This window comes from Ursus maritimus, unplaced genomic scaffold (genome assembly GCF_017311325.1).
Source record: "Ursus maritimus isolate PB19 unplaced genomic scaffold, ASM1731132v1 scaffold_24, whole genome shotgun sequence".
Taxonomy (NCBI): domain Eukaryota; kingdom Metazoa; phylum Chordata; class Mammalia; order Carnivora; family Ursidae; genus Ursus; species Ursus maritimus.
The window spans coordinates 1,509,081-1,530,865 of NW_024424897.1; the positions used below are offsets into that span (position 1 = coordinate 1,509,081).

A 21,785-nucleotide genomic window follows, 5' to 3' on the forward strand; every position below is an offset into this window, starting at 1 on the left:
GCTTTTTTAATATTTATTCGGAGAACTTTTGCATTGTAAATAAATGGGACCTAGACAGAGTTCTCTTTGTCTCTCAACTTCATACAAAGGGGTTTGGGGGTTCCCTCGCCTCTAGGGATCGCCAGCTCTCTCCCCCGGTCTAACAAATAACTCGGCTCGCGGCCGCTCGGGCCTGCAAAGCAAGCGCCAAGCCGCCGGGGCCCGGGCAGCGCCGGCGAGGGGGCTGCCCGCGCCGGGGTCAGGGGAGGAGCTGCCTGGGCCGGGGGCCTTGGGGAGGGACAAAGAGAGGGAAGGAGGGGAGGGAGGTCTGGAACCTGCGGCTTCAAAGGCGCCGAGGACCATGAGCTGCGCCCGCGGGGGTGCGAGGCTTCCCGGCGGCCTCCGGGGAGTCGTGTGTGCTATGCTTTTGTTTTGCGGGGTTTCTTTTTTCCTGTAAGAGATTTCAGAACTGTCGAGAAAGCGCGAGCTGCTCGCGATTCTCGGGACGCGGGCTCGGCTGCCAGCAGCAATTTTCATCTTCCACCCCCCGCGGGCGGATCGCCGGCTCACCATCCCGCCAGACTTTTTACGCAGACTGGGGGTGAATTACTGTCGCCCGTCTGTGCAACTGCGATTCTCACAGGGTTGGAGGGACTTTTCTTTGTGTTCTTTGCTCCGGAAGAGAGGCCTCGTAGCACCTCCAAGTCCGCCGGCGAGCGGCTCCTGGGGCCTGCGGAACCCAGGCGGAGGAAGGCGCGGGGCGGGGACGCGCGGCCGCAGCGGCCTGGGCCCTAAGCCGCGGAGCCGTCGCCCGCCAGTCCCTGGGCTCCAAGCCCCCTCCCCCCAGTTCCGGGAGAGCCCGCGGCAGAGGACCGCGCCGTGGCACAGGCCTGGCGGGTCTAGGGGAGGAAATGGAGCGAAAGCGGCAGAGGGCCGGGGGGCCTCGCGCCGGACGGAGAAATGATGACAAGGACATTTTGGAAAGAACCGAACTTCGGAACGCTGGGCTCCTCCCCGGGCTAGCGGGGCTCGGTCCCCAGAGCCACCGTCCCCATTTTGCGTGGCTCGCGCGCTCCTGAATCTGGAGCTCCTTTAGGTTTGCTTTGGTTTTAGCTAAAGGACTAAAAAAACGCACCGCCGCTTCGGCCGCCCTAGGATTACGAGCATCCCTTTCTGTCTGCCTCCTCTGGCGCCGTCTCCCAACGCGTGGGCGCCGTGGGGCCTGCAGACTGGGCTGGAGCCAGGGGCGCACCGCGGCGCGGACTGCTGGGGCGCCGCGGCAGAACCCGCTCCCTGCGAAACGGCCGCGCCCGCCCCCGCGGGAGAGGACCGAGGGCCGGGGCCGCACCGTAACCAGCGCCCCCAGGGCGCACTCGCCCACAGATCCCTCCTGGCTGGCCGTGGTCAGAGCCCCGCGCGCTGCCCGGAACGCGCGCGGCGAAAACGCCCCGCTGCGCTGGCCTCGCTGCCCCCCTTCTTCATCCTCAGCACCCCCCACCCCCCAGGAAAAGAATTTCTGAAATGTTCTGCAATGAATTAGGCTCTGGAAAGCGAAACCCGAAGAACTCGCATTACCCCTCCCCACCCCGGCCCCTCGCCCGCACCCAGCCGGCGGCCGGAAAGCCCCTCTGGTCAGCGGCCCTGGCCGCCTAAGCCACCCCGAGCCGGCCCGTTCCCAGGGCCGCCGAAAGACCGGGCGGAGCCGACCCGGGGCTGCTCGGGGGAGGGAGCGAGGTGGGGGGCAAACAATCGGGGTTCGTTCGTGGTGCCGCCAGAGCCCGGCTCGCGTTGGCGGCATCCCGGTCCTCGCCGACTGTCCGCCCGGAGCCACCCGCGCGGTTCGTGCTGGACGCAGCCTGGCGGTCCCTGTCCTGTCGCGATTATTTATTTTTAATGCTGAGTGTCGATCGAGACAACAAGCGCTCAGAGCAAAGCAAGGACGCGTTACGGGGGGAATTTTAAACCGATCGATAAGATTTTTCAGAGGAAAAAATCGCTCTCATATATAGTCCATCTTTAAGAAAAAAAGCCTACTCGACATTATAACGGAATTTTTAAAAGGGAAGATATATATTTCTTAACATCACAATCCTGAATTTCTCTTGCTAAAAAGAAAAAAATGTAAATCCCCAAAGCCAAAATAAAAAATAAAATAATAATAAAAATACAAAAACAAAAAAATGAAAGCAATTTCAGTTACTTACTGGAGGTTGTTTCCTGGATACAATTGAATGCAATACAATTAAATCAGTAAATGTGACTTTGTTTTGTATTCCTATTGGTATTTTCAATGTGCTGACTGTTGCACTGTAAATGCACCGCTTCCACAACAACGACTCTAGCGAGCCCATCCAGAGCGGCTCTCAAACCTGCAGCCCGGCGCTGCGAGCCACGGGCCCTGCATACTAATAAGCTCGTGCCACTCAGCCCCGAGCAGCGGGCGCGCTGATTGGCCGCGCAGCCCTTCACGGCCGGGAGCTCGTGCCACTCATTCGGCGTAAACAGGCCTCCCAATAGGCTGGCGCCGGGCCAGAGAGCTGCCAATCAGGGAGCAGCAGGGCTACTACTGAGCCCAATGGCGCCTAATTCAAGCCAGGCGACTGCGCAGCTCCTCTGCGCAGATCATTGCTGCTGAATGGGAATGTGGTGCGCAGGGCGGGAGAGGGAGCAAGGAGAGTGGGAGCGCGTGTCCGCGCATAGAGGGCGGCTTTTTCTTTTTCTTTTCTTTCTTTCTTTCTTTCTTTCCTTTTTATTTATTTATTTTTTAAATTTAATCCAGCAGGTCTAACGTTTGGCTTCTGGTGCACAGAGGCAGGAAGAAGAAACAGTAACACCGGTGAAGGCAGATGTTGTTGGTTTGTTTTTTTTTAATACCTGGGATCTGTCTGGCAGGTGGCTGAACGCTGCGCAAGTAGGCCCGAACTCCAGGCATAGAGGCCTCCTCGGGTTGCCGGCCCGTCCACCACTCCGAGACCTTTGCCTGCTCAGACCCAGCTCAGGAATGCCCGCACGCCCGACGCCTGGGCAGCGCGAGTCCCAGAATCACCTGCCGGGTTGTCTCCTTTCCCTGCCTGCGGATCAGACCTCAGGAGAGGGTCCTGCATCTCTGGCTATCTATCTGCCAACTCTCATTTTTATCTCCTTGGCCATACTTTGCAACGGAGCACCGATCAAAATGAAAATCGGGAATTTATGCTAAGAAAAAGATTGCTCTTTTCTTCATGTGCAACTAGATTTTTAAAATATGTTCACCTTGATAGGCACAATGAGAAAACCCTGCACAGTATTTCTCAATGCCACTCTTCTGCATATCCGCTAAATTCTCTCCTCAATTAAAAAGAACCAGCATGCATATCTTCATCATTATCAGATGCAAAGCACTTTTTAAAATATTCTCCAAAAATATTTCTGTTGGAGTTGGTTTCCCAACAAAACGCTATTTATTCTCGGAGTCAAGGTGATGTCTCAGTAGTGATGGGTACGTTATTTTTACTCCTCTTTCTCATTATGAATCTCTGCCTCCTCTGGGGGACAAAAAAAAGGATATTTAAACTAGATGCTAACAAACTCATGCACACGCATTAGAAATTCTCCGCCGGCTCATTCCAATAGGGACACGAAGGGGTTAAGCCGAGGCCTTCTGTTGTCTCCTTCCTTTTCCCGCCCCCGCCCGTTCCCGCGGGACGGGGATTGCTGGCACGCAGCCAGCAAGCCGTCAATCACCGAGTGTAAACAAGGCGCTGATTGGCTGTTGTCCAGTCCGCACAGGGCCTCCTGAAAAAGCAATTACTGGCTCCGCGGTTTCAAGGCGCCCAAGGCCGCTTGATGAAAGGAGATAAGCTGGGGACAGTTTCAGGACCCACGGGCCGACCCCGGCAGCCCGGGAGCCGAGGTGCGCCGCAGAGCCCGCGGATCAAAGGAATCCGGAGAGAAAGGGGAAGCAGGCGCACGGCCCGGGCCGGCCTTCCCCCGCGGGCATCTCTGACCTGGGGTGGGGGGCTTGGGAGGCGGGCGGGGGCTCTGGGATTGGGCGCCGGCTTCGGGCGGTGAGGCCGGAGGGGCAGCTCCGGAGAGCCCGGGGCTGGCAGGGAAGCACCGGAACGCTGCGCTGGCGGGACAGGGCTCGCCGTCCCGAGGTGAGTCTCCGGCAAGGCCCCGACGCGGCGGCGGGGACAAAACCCCCGCGGCCGGAGCCCCTGGCCAGCCCCGAGGCCGACGCCTTCGGAAACGACCCCGGGCGGCGCGCGGCGACCGCGGGAGGAGAGGCGGCATGCATAAATCCATAAAGCGCCTGGAGATCCGATTAGCGCGCGGCTATTCATTAGGCCGTGGGCGATTGAATTAGGTCCCCGTTGCGGATCCGGGGGGGGCAGGGGGGGCTGCTTGGGCTTGGCGCGGCCATCGGGGCGGGGGATGGTTGACGCGGACCACCGGGCTCGGGCCGCGGCTTCCGGAGGATGGAGTCTCAGTGCCAGCTCCAGAGTGCGTTGGGGGGCCGGGGTTCCTCCGGGTCCAGCCCCCGCGGGTATGTGCGGAGGCCCACCGCTTCCCACGCACGTCCAGGAAAGCAGGCCCGGCTCCGGAGAAATCAATCTCACCCAGGGGTGGGTGAGCGGGGACGGCAGCCGGCCTGCGCTCCGGGACCGCTTGCAGGGCCAGGAGGGGCCAGAGCTCGGGCTGGGAGCGGCCTGCGGCTCGGTCCCGGAGCGCGCCGGGCTCACACAGCGCCCCGGGCTCAGGTGACCTGGTGCGCGGTGGCTTCCCGGTCCGTGCCCCTTGGGGCCCCCACCAGCTTCCCGACCTCCGGCAAAGCGCCCCTCGCTGACAGCACATTGCCTACTCTGGCTCGGAATCGGAGTTCCCCATTGCTGACATTCTCCAGTAAGCTTGTTTTCTGGCCCAGGAACCTTTTTTTTTTTTAATGTAATATTAAGTATTAAAGCTCCATTCGAAATTAAATATATACGTAAGCAAAATACATATAAGAAAAAGACTCCATCCAAGAGAGAGACACCTTGGTGACCGGCGGAACCCTGGAATTTCTCCGAGCCTCGAGTGTGCGCCGCTACGGCCGGTGCCCAGGAGCCGGGAGGGGACTCCCGGCCTCTCACCGCCTGGTGGAGGAGACGCAAGGGCTTCCAGGTTCAGGATCCCCCAGCGTGTGCGCGGAAGGGTGCCGGCTGATCCCCAAACCCTGTTCCCACCCCCACGGGCGGAAGATTGTCTGAAAGCCCTGGAGCTCGGTGGATGGACCACCCCGTCCACGACGGAGACTAGCTGGCGCTGAGGGAAGGGACCCGCAGAGAACCGCACGGGTCTGGGACCACCCTGCCCTCCACAGGTCGCAGATCGCCTTCCCTGATTCCTTGCAGCTCACCGTCACCAGATTGCTAATCCAGGGGTAGGGACTGGCTTTCGAAACCTCGCAGGGCTGGGCCCTGCCCCTGGTGACTTTCACGGGAAGGGCTTGCGGGCCCTGGGTGTGCCTGGGCTCACTGCTCCCCTGCCCACCTAGGCTCCCACCCCCACGCCCTCCTTCTTCCCCCATCACCACTTAAAACAAATCTGGTGGCTTCCTCCCCTGCAATGCTGTTTCAAAACAGTTCTTACAGCAAATAACTGCAGATGGGCCTGCGGGAGGCGGCGGGTCTGGCAGCCCCCCAGCTCGGGCACCCGCTGCCGGGCAGCTCGAAGTACCACCACCATAAGGTCCCCCTGTTCCCCCTTGAGGCTGGGGCTGGGCATGTTTGGCTGGGAGCGCTATGAGCTCCGAGAAACCTCTGGTTTCCTTTTCACTCTCCCAGCTGTCCGGAGCTAAAAATGTTTTTAATTTTAGAGAAACATGGTGTAGGGTTCTTAGACGCCCTTCTACCAGGGCAGGAGAGAAAACGAGGGGGCGGTCAGAGGAGAAAAGAGGGGTCCCAACGGGAGCTGGGTTGAGCTGGAGTGTCGGGGCCCTGCAGTCGCCCTCAGTTTCACAGGGAACGCCCCACACCCCAGCAGCCCGCGTGCCGGCCCCAGCCAGGAACACTGCCAGAGCCGTCCTTGAGCCCCCAGCGCTCGCTCCCTACAGGAACCTCCCTTCCACATGGCTCTCCTGGCAAACACCACTCCTGGCTTGCCCTCTGGCCTGGGAGGAAGAGAAACAGATGCCCGAGAAGCCAGCTGTTCTCGGACACCTGGGCACGCACTCCTCACAGAGCACGCTCACATCCACAGTGCGCAGCACACCGTGTGCCGCCTCACGCGGCCACAAGACAGACGTCACACTCAGGCACACACTCGAGCGCAGGACACCCCCGTGTGCACAAGCGCATGCACACACATCACACACCAGCACATGTGCAGCATGCATGTGTGTCAGCATTCGGGAGCCTGCCTTCTCCCACACAGCCTAGGGGCCTTGCCACCCCAGAGCCTGTCCCCAGCCCTGAGCCCCGTCTGTAGTGCTCCCCCGAGTGGCAAATGATCTAGGTCTCCCGGCTCCCAAAAGACCCCTGTTCTGTTCTGTCTGAAATCACGAAATAATCATTTTTAACAAAAGGGGTGGGGTGCGGGTGAGTTACATAAAGTGAATTAGCCCCTGCTCCAAATAAACGCCTGCCTGGGCCAGGGGACAGCAGAGCTGCTGCTCGGTAATTGTGGGCCGGGCGTCTCCATTGTTCCCTGGGCCATTAGTCAAAGGGCAAATTAGGAACAATTTCTTGACAAAAATGGACTCAAATCTACACCCTCCCAGGCGTAGGGGCCAGGTCCAGAGGGCAGGCAGACCTGCCTGAAGGGGGCCTGCATCCACAGGTTTGCACTTGCCCAGCGTCTATCGGGAGGGGGAGGAGGGGTGAGCTGAGCCGGCACCCTCTATTCTTGCTTCACAGGAGAGTGCTGCATAGCCACTCTTTCCAAGGACAGTACAAAGATTAGGAGTTTGCATCGCCCTGCCCAAGTAAGAGGGGTAACAAAACAAAACAAAACCAGACACATTGCCAGAAGTGCCCTAGCTGGACCCCAGCACCACTGAAGCTGGGACCCCCACCCCATTCCCTGAAGGAGGTCTTCTGCCACCAGATTGGGGGGATTCTTTTCATCAGGGCCTCTGGCCGGTGCACGGAGGGAGCAGAGGTGGGGCGGGGGGAGGTCAGTGTGGGCCAGCCCCAGTCCGGACCCCAGAAGCCCTGCCCCCACGTGGCTCCCTCACCAGGGCAGCCTGGACCCCTTGCTTCCCAGGTGCTCTCAGCCCTGGCTGTGGCTGGGGTTGGGAAGCCCCCTTGGACCCCCAGAGGTCCTCCCCAAGGTGCTGCAATAGGGACTTTGTGCCTAGACTGGGAGTGGTCTTCTCTTTGCCTTCCTCGTTGGCGGCTTGAGCTTTGTTAGGCAGTCCTAGTGTGGAGGGGAGAGGAAGGTGAAGATCCCCTGGACCCCTCCCCCAGAGAAGGGGCTGCCCCAACCCCCCTAAAACAGTGCCTCCAGTCACAGAGGACCAGGTGACTGGGGGAGGCAGCAGACGGAGGAAGAGTTGACCCAGGAGCCAGACCAGGCTGGAGGGTCCTTACCACACCTCCCCCAGGAGGTCCCCCTCCACATCTCCAGGCCTCTGTGCCCTGGGCTGAATGCCTCTCAGGTCCCAGCCTGGCCTGCGCAAGAGGCCCACATGCCGAGGCCAGAGCCCTGTCACTCAGAAACCTCCGGCCCCCAGGCACATGGTCCCTGCAGGCCACAGACAGGCTCTCGAGACAGACTTGGGGATGTGGTCTGGAAGTTTCAAAAGGCAGCAAGAGCTGCTGGGGAGGCAGCACTTTGAAGTTGGACGAACAGCTTTCCCGGGCCCCTCTCCTCCTGGGGGTTAATTCTGTGGCTCGTTGGTCCAACCAGGTCAGGAGGCTGCCCAGCCCCTCAGCTCAGGGAAGGTGCTTGTTAAACCCAGAGTCGTAATTTGTGGCTAAATATAAGCCAGTGTGTTCACACGTTAAGTATCACTCAGGGTGCTGGTTGTGCGGGGGTTATCAACGGAGACCCATCTGGTTAAATTGAAGTGATTTTCATAAAGGGCAAGAGCGTCCCATTGCCCGCTTCCCCTCCCAGACGTTGGATTACTGGCAGTGAGACTGTTAGTACTGCTAAAGAGGATGAAGGGGGTGGGAGATGCCTGGGACCCCCAGGCGTGAGGAGGACCTGAGAAGAGGGAGCCCCCCATTGCTTCCTCACTGCCCACTTCCCCCCCCACCTCCAGCCTCCAGGACGCTTTCTCGAATAAGGCCAGAAGGCAAGGCCCTGCGGGAAGTCTGGGAAGGGGTCAATAGCACGTGCTGGGCTGCTCCTCCCCCAGAGGCCACCTGTTCCTTCCCTACTGATAATCACCCCTAAAGCAAAACTGGGGCAGAGTGCATTTCAGGGGTCTCCTTGCAGGAAGCTGACCCAAACTGGGCCCTCCTCTTCCTGCCTGTGGAAAGACCCCAGCCCCAGCCCATGGGAATGGAGGTGGGCGGCCTGGTGGCTGGAACTGCCCCGTAGGGGACAGAAACTCAGCTGACCTCGACCGGGGCCAGCACCCATGAGACCAGCTTCCATGGCACACACCCCCCCAGAGACTGGCTGCACACCCTCTCTGGGAAGGACACTGCCTCCTCCAGACCGAAGCCGGAAGGAGGGCCAAGTAAGCAGTTGCTGCGGGCCGCTCCTTCACGGGCTTCACGAGCGTGTATGTTTGCGTGTGCTACAGCGTGTTGCTGTCAGGGATGTCTGGACAGGGTCTCTGGGAGGCTGGACTTCCGGCTCTGATCTCACACTGGTGGGAGGGCCCGAGAGAAGGAGTGCGGGCTGGGTGTCAGGGTTTCCTCTGATAAAATCCACTGGCCAGGCAGAGCCACAACAGACAGGCAAGGCCAGGAGCAAAACTCTAAAGGATGTGCTAGGACCAGGCTGGCCATCTTTCTTAGGGACCGAAGTGGCCACAGCTCTTCAGACCCCAGCTCTAACACATGACCAACAAAGTTCTCAGGCAGCAGGAGAGCACAGACACCCCAGAGTAGGGAAAATTCCACCTGCCCCTACCCACCCCAGCCTCCAGAGTGGGCAAAGGGAACTTGAAGCAAACTCCTCTCCTGGATTTGTTCACGGTTCCCAAGGTGGAAGCCCCTCTCCCCACCCCTGCTAACTCCCCTTCCTACCTGTGTCCCAGCAGGGCTCGGATAGTAAGGGGCTGCCTATTCAGACTTGGCTTCTGAACACAAAACCAGAGGCCTGGACGGTTCAATTTAGCAACCCTCCTGTTCCCTTCCTGCTGCAAAGTTGTTGCTGGCCATGCTCCCCATTCACATCCCGAGACCCCACCACCTGGAGCCCACCCCACACCACGCACACCCTTTGCTCTTGCCCCTGTGGTTGGAGCCACACCTCACCCTGTCCTGTGGTCCCTAGACTTTTATCCTAGTCTGATGGCCAAGGCTGGAGGCTCCCCTCCCTGGGCTGCCTTTGCGGGAAAACCAGGGCTGGAAGCCCAGATATGCCTGTCCTCCTCCTTTGCTGGGGGTTGAGCCCTCGGCTGGTTACCTGCAGCACAGATGAACCAAAAATAAATTATTCCCATCAAGAGTTCCCATAGAGACAGCTAGGCCTGTGGCAAAGTTCTTTTCTCCTCCATTCCTCCTAGGCAAGCAAAGGGGCTGGCCCAGGCAGCCATTGGACCACCGCTCTGGCCTGACTGAGCACGCCCCACCGCCCCTTTTGTTAACAGACAGTAGATCCATTCAATTAAAAATCATTCAATAGATTCTGTTGTCTTTTAAATTTTTGTTTTGTTTTTGACCTGCAGAAATATATTCATGGTGCATCACTACCGGCTGCAGATGGCAACTCGGGGGTTGGGGACAAGCGGGAAAGTGTCCCGAAGGAGAATCCCAGAAAACTTCCCTTCCAAGCCAGGGGATGGGCAGAGGGGCCCGACCTGCAGCCAGCGCGGAGGCGGCCGGGCGGCGCCTCAGCCCGGAGAGCCGCTGCCGCCGGGGCCTTCCCGAGCGCAAGAGCCGTGCTCGGGTGGCCGCGGATCTCTCGGCGGGCGCTGGGCCTGCGGACGGACGGAGTCCATCTCCACGTGCGCACTCCCGGCCCCGGGAACCGCAGACGCAAATCCAGGGAGTTTTCTTTTCCCACCAGAATGCATTTTCTTGGGTTTCACACTTTTTAATAGCGGGCATTTTTGCAGGCAAAGACCCACCGCAGGCGCGTGGGAGAAGAGCAAGCCCCACATCCGAGCTTGAAACAAAGCCCTCCGGAAAGGGCCGCAGGGCGGGCGGCGGGCGCGGGACGGAACGGCCTGCGTCGGGAGAAGGCACCTACCGCTCGGCGGCTCCGGGTCCTGCGGGTCGCGCTCGGGGAGGGCTGCGGCGCCGGGCTCCACCGTCCCGATCTGCTCTCGGACCGCCTGGTCCCCAGAGAAACCGGGAGGGCGAGCTGGAGGCGCCTCAATTGCAAATTTATGGCCCGGGTGATCGCGCTCCTCCCCACAATGGGGCCCGGTGACACTAAACGGAAAATTGATGGAGAGGAGCAGAATCGAATCTCGACCCTCCATGCCGGCTCTACTTTTCGAGGCGGGGCTGTCTGACCGGACGCGGGGAGGATCGCCGCGAGGTGGTGCGCTCCGGGCCCCGCGCGCCGGCTGCTTCTTCCGGGCTCGGCCCGTCCGCGGAAAGTGGGCGGGGGACGGAGACCCCGGCCCCCCTACCTCTCCCCCCTCCCATATCCCCGGCCCGACGACTCTCCGCCGCATTTCGCACCCCACCTCCACCGCTCCGATGGCCCCCGCTCGCCTCCCAGCTCCGAGGCTCCCATCCGGCCGAGGAGCTCCCCGCCCCACCGCGCAGAGCCTAGCCCCACCCGAGCAAGTGGGAGAAGAGTTCATGACCACGCGGGGCGCGTCTGGGGTGGCTGCAGGGCTGGCCGCGATGCGCCCGCTCTCCTCCGCCGCGCGTGGCTCCCCGGGGCGCGCCCGGCGCCTTCCCTGGCACCGACCCGCCGTGCCGCCTTACCTAAAGGCGCCGCCCGCCGCCGGCCTTTGTCCGTGCGGCGAGGAAGTCACGGCCGGGGGCGCGGCCGAGCGGCGCGGGCCCCCCATCCCCTCCGCCACCCCGGGCAAAATTCCGCAGGGACTCCCTCTGCCCTGCTGGTGGCCTGGAGGAGGCCCACCCAGTAGCCCTGCTGGGCCAGGGGCCTCCTGAGACCTCCGTGCTTGGCCCAGAGATGCATTGTCGTGCTGGGTACACAGTTGGGGCCAAGGGCCTGGCTTTCAACAACTGAGAGGGTGGGGGGTTGTCTCTGGGAGAGAAGGAATGAATGAGGGACCCCAGTGGGGCTGCTTGGCGAGAAAGGAAGGCGCTCAGTGCTCAAGAGAAAACACACCCCACCAGCCAAGCTGCAACTGGAAACCCAGCTGAGCTGGGCTCAGGCCAATTAGGGGCAGTCCGGGAGACCGCCAAGTCCTGTGGTCCCAGACCATGATCCAGAGGGGCAAAACCTGGCCAATTCCACTGGTCCACCTCTCTGCCTAGATGACTACATGAACATCTGGGTGCCAGATGGTGTCCAGACACTCATTAATCCTCTGGACAGTCTGCAGTATACAAATGGCATGGGTGATCATGCCCATTGTACAGATGAGCAAATTGAGACTGGGACAAAGCCCAGACTAGTAGCCGGCCTGGCTTTTACCATGTTTGGCAGCTGGGTCCCAGGTTCTGCAAACCAGGACAGGGATTGACTGGCTACCGGGTCACGGATAGCTCCAAGACTCATGGACAGGGCAGAGTGTCTCTGACTTCTCAAGCGCTCATGCTTAGACGGAGAGCAGAAAAAGGTGGGCCTTATGACCCGGCACTGTGGGCCACAGCACCCACAAGAAGGATGCCACCGGGGCCCCATTCTCCCTGGAAGTCCCTCTGCGGGTCTCTGCCAGCCAGCCCTGTTTTTCTGAGTCACTGGGATGAAGGCACACGAGGCGAGTCACCATCTCTACAGCTGGGAAGAACTGCTACTAGCCTTATGGGAAGAATCTGGAAGCCAGATTCCAAAAAGGTCACATTGGACTGAAACCAATAAGATTATAGCTTTAACTTAGGCTGGATATGACCTCCACTTTGTTCCAAATCAGTTGTAGCTCAGCTGCAGGTACAGTTTGCAGCTGTCTGTACTTCCAGGCAGAACTGGCTTCCCCGTTACAGCCCCAGCAGCTGAGCCTTTGCCCTTAGGGGCCCTCCCGGGAGTGTCAGCTCACTGGGAGGGACGCAGCTGGGCACAGGAAGAATGGGGTTCTTGTGCTGCTATCGCCAACCCCAGGGCTGGACATGAACACAGCTTTTGTGTGACCCACGCTCCCGGGATCTGCCACGGGACCGATCAGCGCTCTGGGGCTGGGGGACTTCAGAACAAGAGTGGCTCTGCTTTTTGGCCTCAGTTAACTTGAGTGGTGCTGCACGCATAATTTTTCCGGCTCTGTGCTTGGGGGCTGGGGGCAGGCAGGGAAGGGTAAATCCGTGTTGCAGAACAAGTTTCAAAACAGTGTTGTGAAACGAATGTTTTCTAGATTTAAATGGCTGCAGCTATGGGGGGAAGATGAGGGTGGGCCTTGGTAGTGGGGCGGGGATCAGGTGGAGGTTGCGCTTCTCAGGAGGTACTCAGCCTTCCCACTAGAATCCCTCTCCTTCCTGTACCAGGCAACATTTGGGAATAGAAGCCCAACCCAATGGGACCACTCCTGCTCTGACTTTGGGATGCACCTCGTCTTTGGGAGCTCTCTGGATCATGGGAGCCCAGGTCCTACACTGGGCATCCATCAGCCCTGACGCGACGGGGCCCCCAGCTACTGAGGGAGAAGAGCCCAGACATCCTTGGCTGCGAAGCCAAAGGACCTTGCAGTGACTTCAGAGCAAGCTGGGGTGGGGTCAGTCAGAAAAGGCTTCCTGGAAGCAGGAAGGAAGCAGACAGAGCTCGAGAGGCAGAAGAGAGGGAGATTTGCAAGCTTCAAATTGGGAGTCTGGCCTTGAATTGCCAGCTATGGGTCTGGAGCTGGGAAGTGGGGTCCTCCCTGTGAGCATGCATTGTTCTCTCTTGTAAGCAGCAGGATGGCAAGGGGCAGCCGAGGAGCTACAGAGGGCCCCAGAGAACCAGGGCCGACGCATCCCCAGCCCGGCCCGTGCCTGTCTCCTGGGCAAAGCAGCCTCAGGGCCCAAAGGAAGTGCACCCAGAGAGGGCAGGGTGATTTCTCTTCTTTATAGTTTCTCCTCTCTCAGATTTCTCTTGAAATGGATTCTTTTGTAATCAAAGAAAACTGAAGCAATAAACATCACCCCCAAACACATCTCCAGGCCCAGAGATCCCTATCCCCCAGCCACACTGTTGGAGCGCGTGGTACTCCTACTCCCTCTCCCTGGCTGCCCTGGCTCAGTGCTCGCGGTCCTCCCCAGGAGCCCTCCGCCCGTCCCTGTCCCACGACTCCGTGGATGGTTGTGTAGGCCCGGGGTGCCTCAGTTGCCCTACACCCCGTCCCAGGCCCTGACCTGGAGACCACCAGCTGGACTCAGGGCGGATGCCACGTGCCTGGCTCTGGTCCCTCGGTCCACAGTGTCCAGTCTGGCCCACCAGCCCCCAGAAGGCCTTGTGTCTTCCGCAAAGCTCACCTGTCTCCTGAACACCACAGTAAAAGTGAGCCCTGGCGGTCAGGCCCCCTGCTCATGAGAGCCCACAGCCCGAACATTCCACGCCATGGCTGAGGGTGCCAGCGCCAGCGATGGTAGGCCATATGGCAGGACCCAGTCTCTGGGGCTGAGGCCAGCCTCCTTCCACGATGTCGAGGCCCTGGGAAAAGCTCACCAGTGGGGCGTCGGGTCCTCCGCTGGCCGGCACGCACCCTGTGGTGGGGCCCGTGGGAGGAGCCTCCTGCTGTCTCAGGTGTGGGCAAGGGTGAGCTCTCCTCCTTCTGGATCCCCACGTCAGATCCCTGTGCCCCTGCACCCCTGCCAATGCCCCAGCCCCGTTTTCTGCCTGCACAGGGCTCCCAGCTGAGAACCCAGGCAGAGGAGCTGAATCCACCTCACCGAGGCTGCCCCTGCAGTGGGCTGCCCTGTTTTCACCACAGTGATCGCTCTGGGGTGCTAGTGGCTGCCTGCCCGCCCCCAAGGATCAAGGGCCATGGGCACAGGGGTGGGGGTCTAAGAGGGGTTTCCAGCAGAGGCTGCAGGTGAGGCTGGCCCCACGGAATTGCTGGCTTGCACGCACTGGGGTGAGGGGCTGCTGGGAGTCCTGGGGGTGGACAGAGCAGGCCTAGGCCTCATACCCTGGGAGGAGGCAGGAGAGACTTCCTCAGCACAGAGTCAAAAAATGAATCTGTGGGGACCGGGTGGGGGGAGGGGGGGCCAAGGTGGGGAAAGGAGCAATGGCAGTAGCCCCCTAGCTAGGCCTTGGGGCACATGGGCAGCCACCAGGCCCCCGCTGACCGCGATGGGTTCAGCGTCGAGCACTGAGCCCTCCGTCACCAGGTAACCCCTCCACCACTGGCCAGCCGCACAGGCAGGAGGGAGAGCAGCCAGTATTTGCACCAGGTGTGACCTCAGTCTGAGCTCTAGCTGCTGGCCCTACAGCCCTGAAATGCAGAGAAAGGCAGGATTTGGGTTCTGATGGGCAGCCTCACAGAGTGCCACTGCTGGCTCAGGACACCAGACTTGACCCAGACGTCTGCACGGTGGTTCAGCAGGTGGGGCAGCTGCTCCTGACGCGCTGCTGACATCTGAGTTAAATCTTATGCAACGGAAGCACACAGAACTCTCGCGCAAATGCTGGGAGCGTGGGGCAGAGGGCGCTCCTTCCGTCCGCCTGGTGGGCCGCAGGTGCCGGTGTTTCCTCGCCTGGAAAGGCCCCTGAGAGTCACGGAGGCGGCCAGGCTGGGCTGTGGGGTCTGTGGGGGAAAGGGCTGAGCCAGAGCCAGGGCGCCTGGGACAGAACAAGGGTGAGGCCCAGCCCCAAGGTTGTGGAGGACAAGTGGGGGCCTGGGCGCAGCCTGTTTCTTTCCTCCTGTGGGGTTGTCACATCGCTGCGTGAACCCAGGATACAAAGTGCAAAGGTTTGAGTGGCCTATCAGTGGCAGAATATCTCCCAGCCTCATGTGCCCGTCTATTCTGACGGCCACAAGAGGGAGAGAGGCCACACTGGGCCTCAGCCAGTGCATGGAAAGGAGGGCCCCCCTAAACCCCTCCGTGTTCTGGCAGCCTGGGCCACACGCAGCCCCACTGTGCACGTGGCACCTGTGCCCTCCCCATCACACACGGCCGTGCACGTGCCACCCAGGGCCCATACCATGCCCACGACACCCACAGCCCCCCTTGTGAACTGGACCCCAGAAATGGAGCTCCTGGGGGGACTTCCCGAGAGTCCCCTTCCTCCTGCCTTTTCTAAGGGGCGGCCTAGCCCACAGGGCCCAAGTCCCCTGGGCTTGGGGCGAGACCCTCCCTTCCTGCAAGCTCCTGGCCCAGCGTACCTGCTTCGGCTCACCCCACGTCAGTGGGCAAGGGCCTCCTTGTCTCAGGAGGCCCGGCACGAAACTCCAGGTCGCCGTGTACTGCTGGGGTCACCCACCTCCCTGAGCCCCGAGTGCCTCCCACAGTCACGGGAAGACCCCTCTCTCAGTGGGGAAGGGACGGGTAGGATGGATGGAGCGGGGTGGTCCCAGGTGACACAGAGAAGCCTGGAGGCAAGTGTTACGTGCGGGGTGGCTCAGGCCTCACTGCCAGCGTTCTCCTTGGCCCTAAACCGCTGCTGTGGGGCCTCTCCCCCATGGGCCTGTTCTCAGCCGGTGTTTGGGTTGGAGGAGTTTGGGACTTGTCCACAGCTCTCAGACCCCACCACTCTTTGCAACCACATGGCCAGGTAACTGTGTCCCCAACACTCTGATAATTTTGGGAACCCTACTGGAGTGGCTGGATGGTCGGCCCCAAAGATGACCCCACACCAGATCCCGGTGTGAATGGTTCAAAAAAGAGGTCTTCTCTGCAGATGTACTGGGGAAAGATCTTGAGGGCGTCATTCTGCGCTAGGTCGGGCCCTTAAACCAAGGCAAGTGTCCTTTTAGAGAGAGGCAGAGGGAGATTTCGGGTAGCCACTGATGACGGAGGTCAGGACCCCAGGGTAAGGCGGGCCCGGGGCCCTTGGGAGGGAGCACGCCACCGGAGGTGGGAAGAGAAGCAGGCGAGGCCCCAGGAGCCTTGGGAGAGGGAGCGCCCGCCCCACGAGGATTTAGCGTCCTGGCCTCCAGAGCCCAGAGAATACATTTCTGCTACTAGCACCTGATCTTGGTCATTTGTGTGACAGCCCCAGGATGCCAGCCCCACGCGCCTTGGCCCTGCGTGGGCAGCTCCTCACCCGGGGGAAGGTGAGGATGAGCTCGACCCGGAGCCGCAGGTCCTCCTCCGCCTCTCTGGACAGGGCTGAGTCGGAGGGTGCCTGCGCTGCTGGGGAGTGGCCACCAGGCCCCGCAGGGGAGCAGGGATCGTGAGGACCCCAAGACCCGCTCTGACAGGTGGGGAGGAGGTCTGGGTCATGGCGATGCCTGGGTTGGAATTTGGAGGTCGCCAGTTTGGAATCCGGGGCAGTCAGACTGGGTTTGGGCGCAGTTGATCTCTCTCCGGAGAAGGGCCGCCCCTCTGCGATAGGACTTCCAGAGCTGCGCCGGCCCCACCGTGCGACTGAGCCACAGCGCATTCAGAACCGAAGCCTCTCTGGTCACCACAGGCCCATCTCCTCGTGCCTGACACTGCTTTCCAGCTTACCGTGCTCACGCAGGAGCACAAAGGAGACGCGCACGTTCCTAGCGTGCTGGCAGGGCGACACACGTGTAAATGCTGGCTCGACCCCACTCGGGCCCTCACCGAGGCGAGCTCTCCAGGAGCCCGGAGCAGGGCCGAGCCCGCCTTTCCGTGAAGACAGGCGTGCCCACCCTATGGGGCGCCCGGGCCCGGCCAGTTTATCCCCCCCCGTAGGGCGTGGATTTGCCTGTTTTAAGCTTTCATCTTTTCGGGTCGCGTCCTTCAGTCCAGGTGGCTCCTGTGAGACTCCTCACGTCGCGATTGCTGGTCCGTAGTCCTTCTGTAGCCCCGATTGACATTGCATCAGGAAGAAACCACAATTTGTCTATCCATTCCTATTGACGGGCATTTAAGGGTTCTTTCAGTTTGGGGCTTGCTGAGCGGCGTGCCCACCGAGGATGTGTCTCAAAGCTACCGTGACGGGCCGTGAACTTTTGGGAAACGCATGTAATTAGTGATCTGGAGATCGACACCCGGGATTACAGTGGTTTAGGCCCACCTGACAAATGTCCTCATTTGAGTGGGGCAGGAGATGCGTGGAGGGAGGACACAGAAGAGAGGCCACGCGTGGTCACGAAGCCGGAGACGGAGTGATGGGACATTGGGCCACGGGTGCCAAGGATTACAAGCATGCAGAAGCCAGGAGGGAGTCACAGACAGAGGGACCCGGCCCCTGCCCGTGGCTTGACTTGACCCCCTGTGGCCTCCGAACTGGGACAGGGCATTTGTGTTGTTTAAACCGGCCAGTTTTGGTCCTCTGTGCGAGTAGCCACGGACGCTAGTACAGGGCTCCAGGGAACAGAGAGATTTCCTATATAGAACTGGCCCACGTGATAGTCGAGGCTGACAAGTCCGCAGACCTGAGCTGCAGCCACCGGGAAACCCGCGAGTCTGATGTTTCAGTGAGTCTTGGGATGGGCAAAAGGGGTGTCCCGAGCTCCAGCAGCTGGACAGGAGGAAATTCCTCTTCTTTTCTGGAGGGACTCCCTCTTGTTCTCCTCAGGCCTCTAGCCTCTGGATGGGCTACCTGCAGCCGGGAGGGCGCACAGCACCTCAGAAGGCTAGCGTCGGTCTGGGAATCGTCTCACAGACACACTAGAATAACGTTTAACCAGCTGCCTGTGCAGCCACGGCCACTGTATAGCCGACATAAAATTAATCATCACAGGTAGATGCCTAAGAGGAATGACGGGTCTGGCTCAGGGGTAGGGATCGGCAGAAATCTCAGACGGGCCTCTCACCGCCGAGGAGCAGGCACCTCAGACATCCCACAGCCTCGTGGCAGCTACCGCTGCTGGGGTTTTTCCGCTAGCTAACTTTCCGGTGGCCGTGAGGGGCCCTTGTCATTGTGCTTTACGTGGTCTTTGCTCTGATGATTCCAGAAGCTGAGCTATTTTTGCTCTGCATATTGGCCGCGTGGAAATCCTAGAGGCCTGTGGAGTACCTGTTCAATGTTTCACCCAATCTCAAAAATGGCTTGTCTGTCTTGCTTTTAATGGTTCTGTGGATGTGCTTTATCTATTCTGCACAGGAGGGTTGGTTGGACATCTAGCTATCTATCATGGTGTACACTGGGTGGGGGCGCCTGGCTGGCTCAGTCCGTACAGCATGCAACTCTGGTTCTCTGGGTGTGAGTTCGAGTCCCATGTTGGGTGAGAGATTACTTAAAAACAACATCTTTTTTTTTTCTCTTAGGAAGGATACACAGATGTAAGTGGATATTGTCTCCTGTTTGTGGTTGCCTTTTCACTCTCTAAATGGCATCTTGATGAGCCGATGTTCTTAAATTTAATGGAGTCCTGTCTTTCATGGAGAATTGTCTTTGTGTCCTATTAAAAATCTCTGCCAGTGACAATGTCTTGAAGAGCTTCTCTTATTTTTATTCTGGATGCTTTTGGTTTTACTTTTCACATTGTGGTCTGTGATCCATTTTTAATTAATTTTTGTATACAGTGTATGTAGGGATCAAGGGTCATTTTCCCATCCAATCCAACTGACATGGCGCCTTGACTGGAAGCCCAAAATAAGGCCATCTTTTTCTCCCTGCCACTGCAGTGGCCTTTGTTATAAACCAGTTGATTTGAAGATGGGTTGGTGGGAGTCCTCATTCTGACCCTCTCTCCTGTTCCATTGGTCTGTTGGAGATTTTTGTGCCAATCATCAGGCTTTGCTCACTGCTCAGTAGTGCACCCGCTTGGAGCAGGAGGCACAAGGCTGGCCGGAGAGCTTGTCAACCTTTGGACCTCAAGTGTCTGGCCAGCTTGCTTCTTCCACCTCAGACTGTAGCCTTTTCCTCTCCCCCACTGAGTACAGCTCACCCCCACAGCAGTCTCAGCAGAGCCCAGAAATTCCCAGGCCAGCAGGGCGGTCCACGGCCCTGAGACCCAGGCACCAGCTCCCAGACAGTGTACTGAGGCTGAGCACGTCTTTCTGGAGGTTGCTGTGGATGGGAGGTGGGGGCAGCCTCAGAAGGGCATGCCAAGGGTCAAGCCCACCTGCCATGCGATAGTCCTCACTCCCAATCCTACACCATCACTCTGGACCAGGTGTAGGGCCACTGTGTGCACCCAGAGGAGCTGGAACCTTGAGGAGCTGGACCACTGGAGCTTATGCTGCAGTGGGGGGTGGGGTGGGGAGCAAGAGCATGCACCAAATAGTCAACTCTATGGCGTGCTCAAGGCAATGCACAGAGCCCAGGAGGCTGGAGGGCTGCTTGCAATTTGTGACAGGGCCCCTAGAGACAACATTTGAGCAAAGCAATAAGGAAATGAACCAAGTCATGCAGGTATGTGGCAGGGGAGTGCAAAGGCCCTGAGGCTTTAGGAATGAAAGGAGGCCAGCGGACCATTAGTGGGGGTAATGGGGGAGAAGAGAGTGAGGCCGGGGCTGGGGAACCGGTGGTGGATCCCAGAGGTCTTTGCAGGTGCTGGAAAGACTGGCATGAAAGGCCAGTGAGAGAAGCTTTGAGTGGGGAAAGGTTGGCTGTGGCAGCTGGAGGCCACCTGGGGGGGGTGCTCGGCCAAGCACAGGGAGGAGGCTGCAGGTCAGGGAATGGCACTCAGCCTGGGGAGGGCCAGAGTTGGATTTTTGCATGAATTTTGAAACTAGGAGCTATGGGGTTGCCATGCTCATAGAGGGGCAGAGTCAAGCATGACTGCGGTCTGGGCCTGAGCCTGGAGGGATGGGCCTCCTTGGCCAAGAAGGGTGCTGAGGCCAGCAGACTTCAGGAAGCTCGGGGAGCTCCCTGTGCACTCCTGCTCTGGCATAAGGGAGGCCATCAGCAGCGGATGGGTCTGGGGTGCGTGAGAGCCGCCACACCGGTTTGTGAGTCGACAGGCGGAGTCCAGGTGTGAAGCTCAGATGGAAAGCAGAGGTGTGGATGAGGTCAGTGCAAGGGGTGGAAGAGTAGCTGGGGAAAGGGCAGAGAAGCAGAGAGGGCCACCAGGCCAGGAGTGTCTGGAAGCCTGGAAAAGGAAGGTTTGACCAAGCAGGTGTCATCTCCTGGCTCAGCCAAGAGAAGGGCCAAGCACCTCAACCCTTGCATCTTGGCAGTGGCCATGGGCCACGGGCCACGGGCCACCTGGCACGCCCCTGCTTCACTCCCCTCCCCTCTCAGGCTACCTGCCAGCACACAAGACTGAACCCCACCCCACCCCAGTGTGGACCGCAGGGCGCCTCCTGAGACTTGGCCTGCTGGCCCAACCTCTCAACTCTGCAGGGAGGCCCCAGCCCCAAGGACCACCCCTCCGTGCCCGTGAGTCCGGCTCCTGTCCCCAGGGTGCCGGGCACCTCTTGGTTACAGCCAGCCCTCCTGGCAGGAGGACTCCCTGAGGCCATGAGCGTGGACCACGCTGGGGAGAGAAGGGCCCTGCCTCCCATCCCAGTGACCCAATGGCAAGGCACCTGTTCCGCCTCACCCGCCTCCCCCTGGGATGGCCCTGAGTCCTGACAGGTGATGTCCAGTCCGGTCACCCTCCAGTCCCAGCTGCGGGAGGCCAGGGAGGAACACGGGGAAGAGGCACGGCCCATGTCCTGAAGGCCCCCTACTTGCCAGCCCCCTCACTGCTCCCAGGTATCACCGTCTCCCCTGTCTGAGGCTGTCCTGGATGGCCTGGTGGAGGGAGGGCACTGTCTCCGGGTCCCGGGGCCCTGGCTTCTCAGCCCAGCCCAGCGGGCTGTGACGTGCAGACCGTCAGCTCCCTGTCCACACTTTGGGCCTGGTCCTGCTTCCAAAGGAGGGTGTGCCGAAGCCTGGTCAGTCGGGTGTGGGCCCGGCCTCCCCTTTCCTCCCAACCCTTCAGCTATCCACACCTTTACAAGTCAGGGGTCACCACTGTGGGCCTGGCCACCTCCAGAGCAGGGGAGGCACAGAGGGCAGGACAGGCCACCTGATTGTTCCTCCGAGGCCAAATCTTGGAGTCGTGGTGGCGGACCAGATCGATCCTCACTGGGCAGCCTCAGGCCCCCAGTGGAGGGCCTGCATCCCACCTCCAGGTGAGGAACAGAGAGTCACTTGCCAAGGCCCCAGGGCTGCAGACAGAGCCCAGAGGCGGCTGACCCCAAACACTGCATGCATGGCTCTAGGCTGTGTGTGGGCAGAGAGCCATCTGGGAGGGGCAGCTGGGACAGGCAGTCATGGCCGCACCACCCACCCCTTGGCCTCACTTGGGCTCTACATGACCCTGGCCTCTGGTCTCAAATACACCTCAATGCTATTACTGTGGCTTTTCTTGCATGTCCCCAGCGCAGATTGTCGGGCCCACGAAGGGGCCCTGAGGGCAGCCCAGCTGTACGGGCTTGGTGCTGAGGGCTGTGGCCTGGCCCAGGTCCCTTTCAGGGCCATGCCTGACTGTCATAGAGGAGGGGCCGGGCTCCAGGTCTGGGGTCCCTTCCTGGTTCTGAATTACATCCCATTTTCATCCTGACTTAGGCTGGGCCCTAAATCAATAGATAGGCATCCTC

At 60.0% G+C, this 21,785-nt stretch overlaps 1 long non-coding RNA gene across 1 annotated transcript; it reads right to left on the reverse strand.

Annotated features, from left to right (window-relative positions):
* Positions 1–548: 548 nt before the first annotated feature.
* LOC103665811 lies at positions 549–2,333 on the reverse strand. The gene is made up of 2 exons (XR_569403.1): positions 2,184–2,333; positions 549–709 (listed from the first exon to the last, which is right to left on the reverse strand). It is a non-coding gene; the product is annotated as an uncharacterized LOC103665811 (long non-coding RNA).
* Between the last annotated feature and the right edge of the window lie 19,452 nt (positions 2,334–21,785).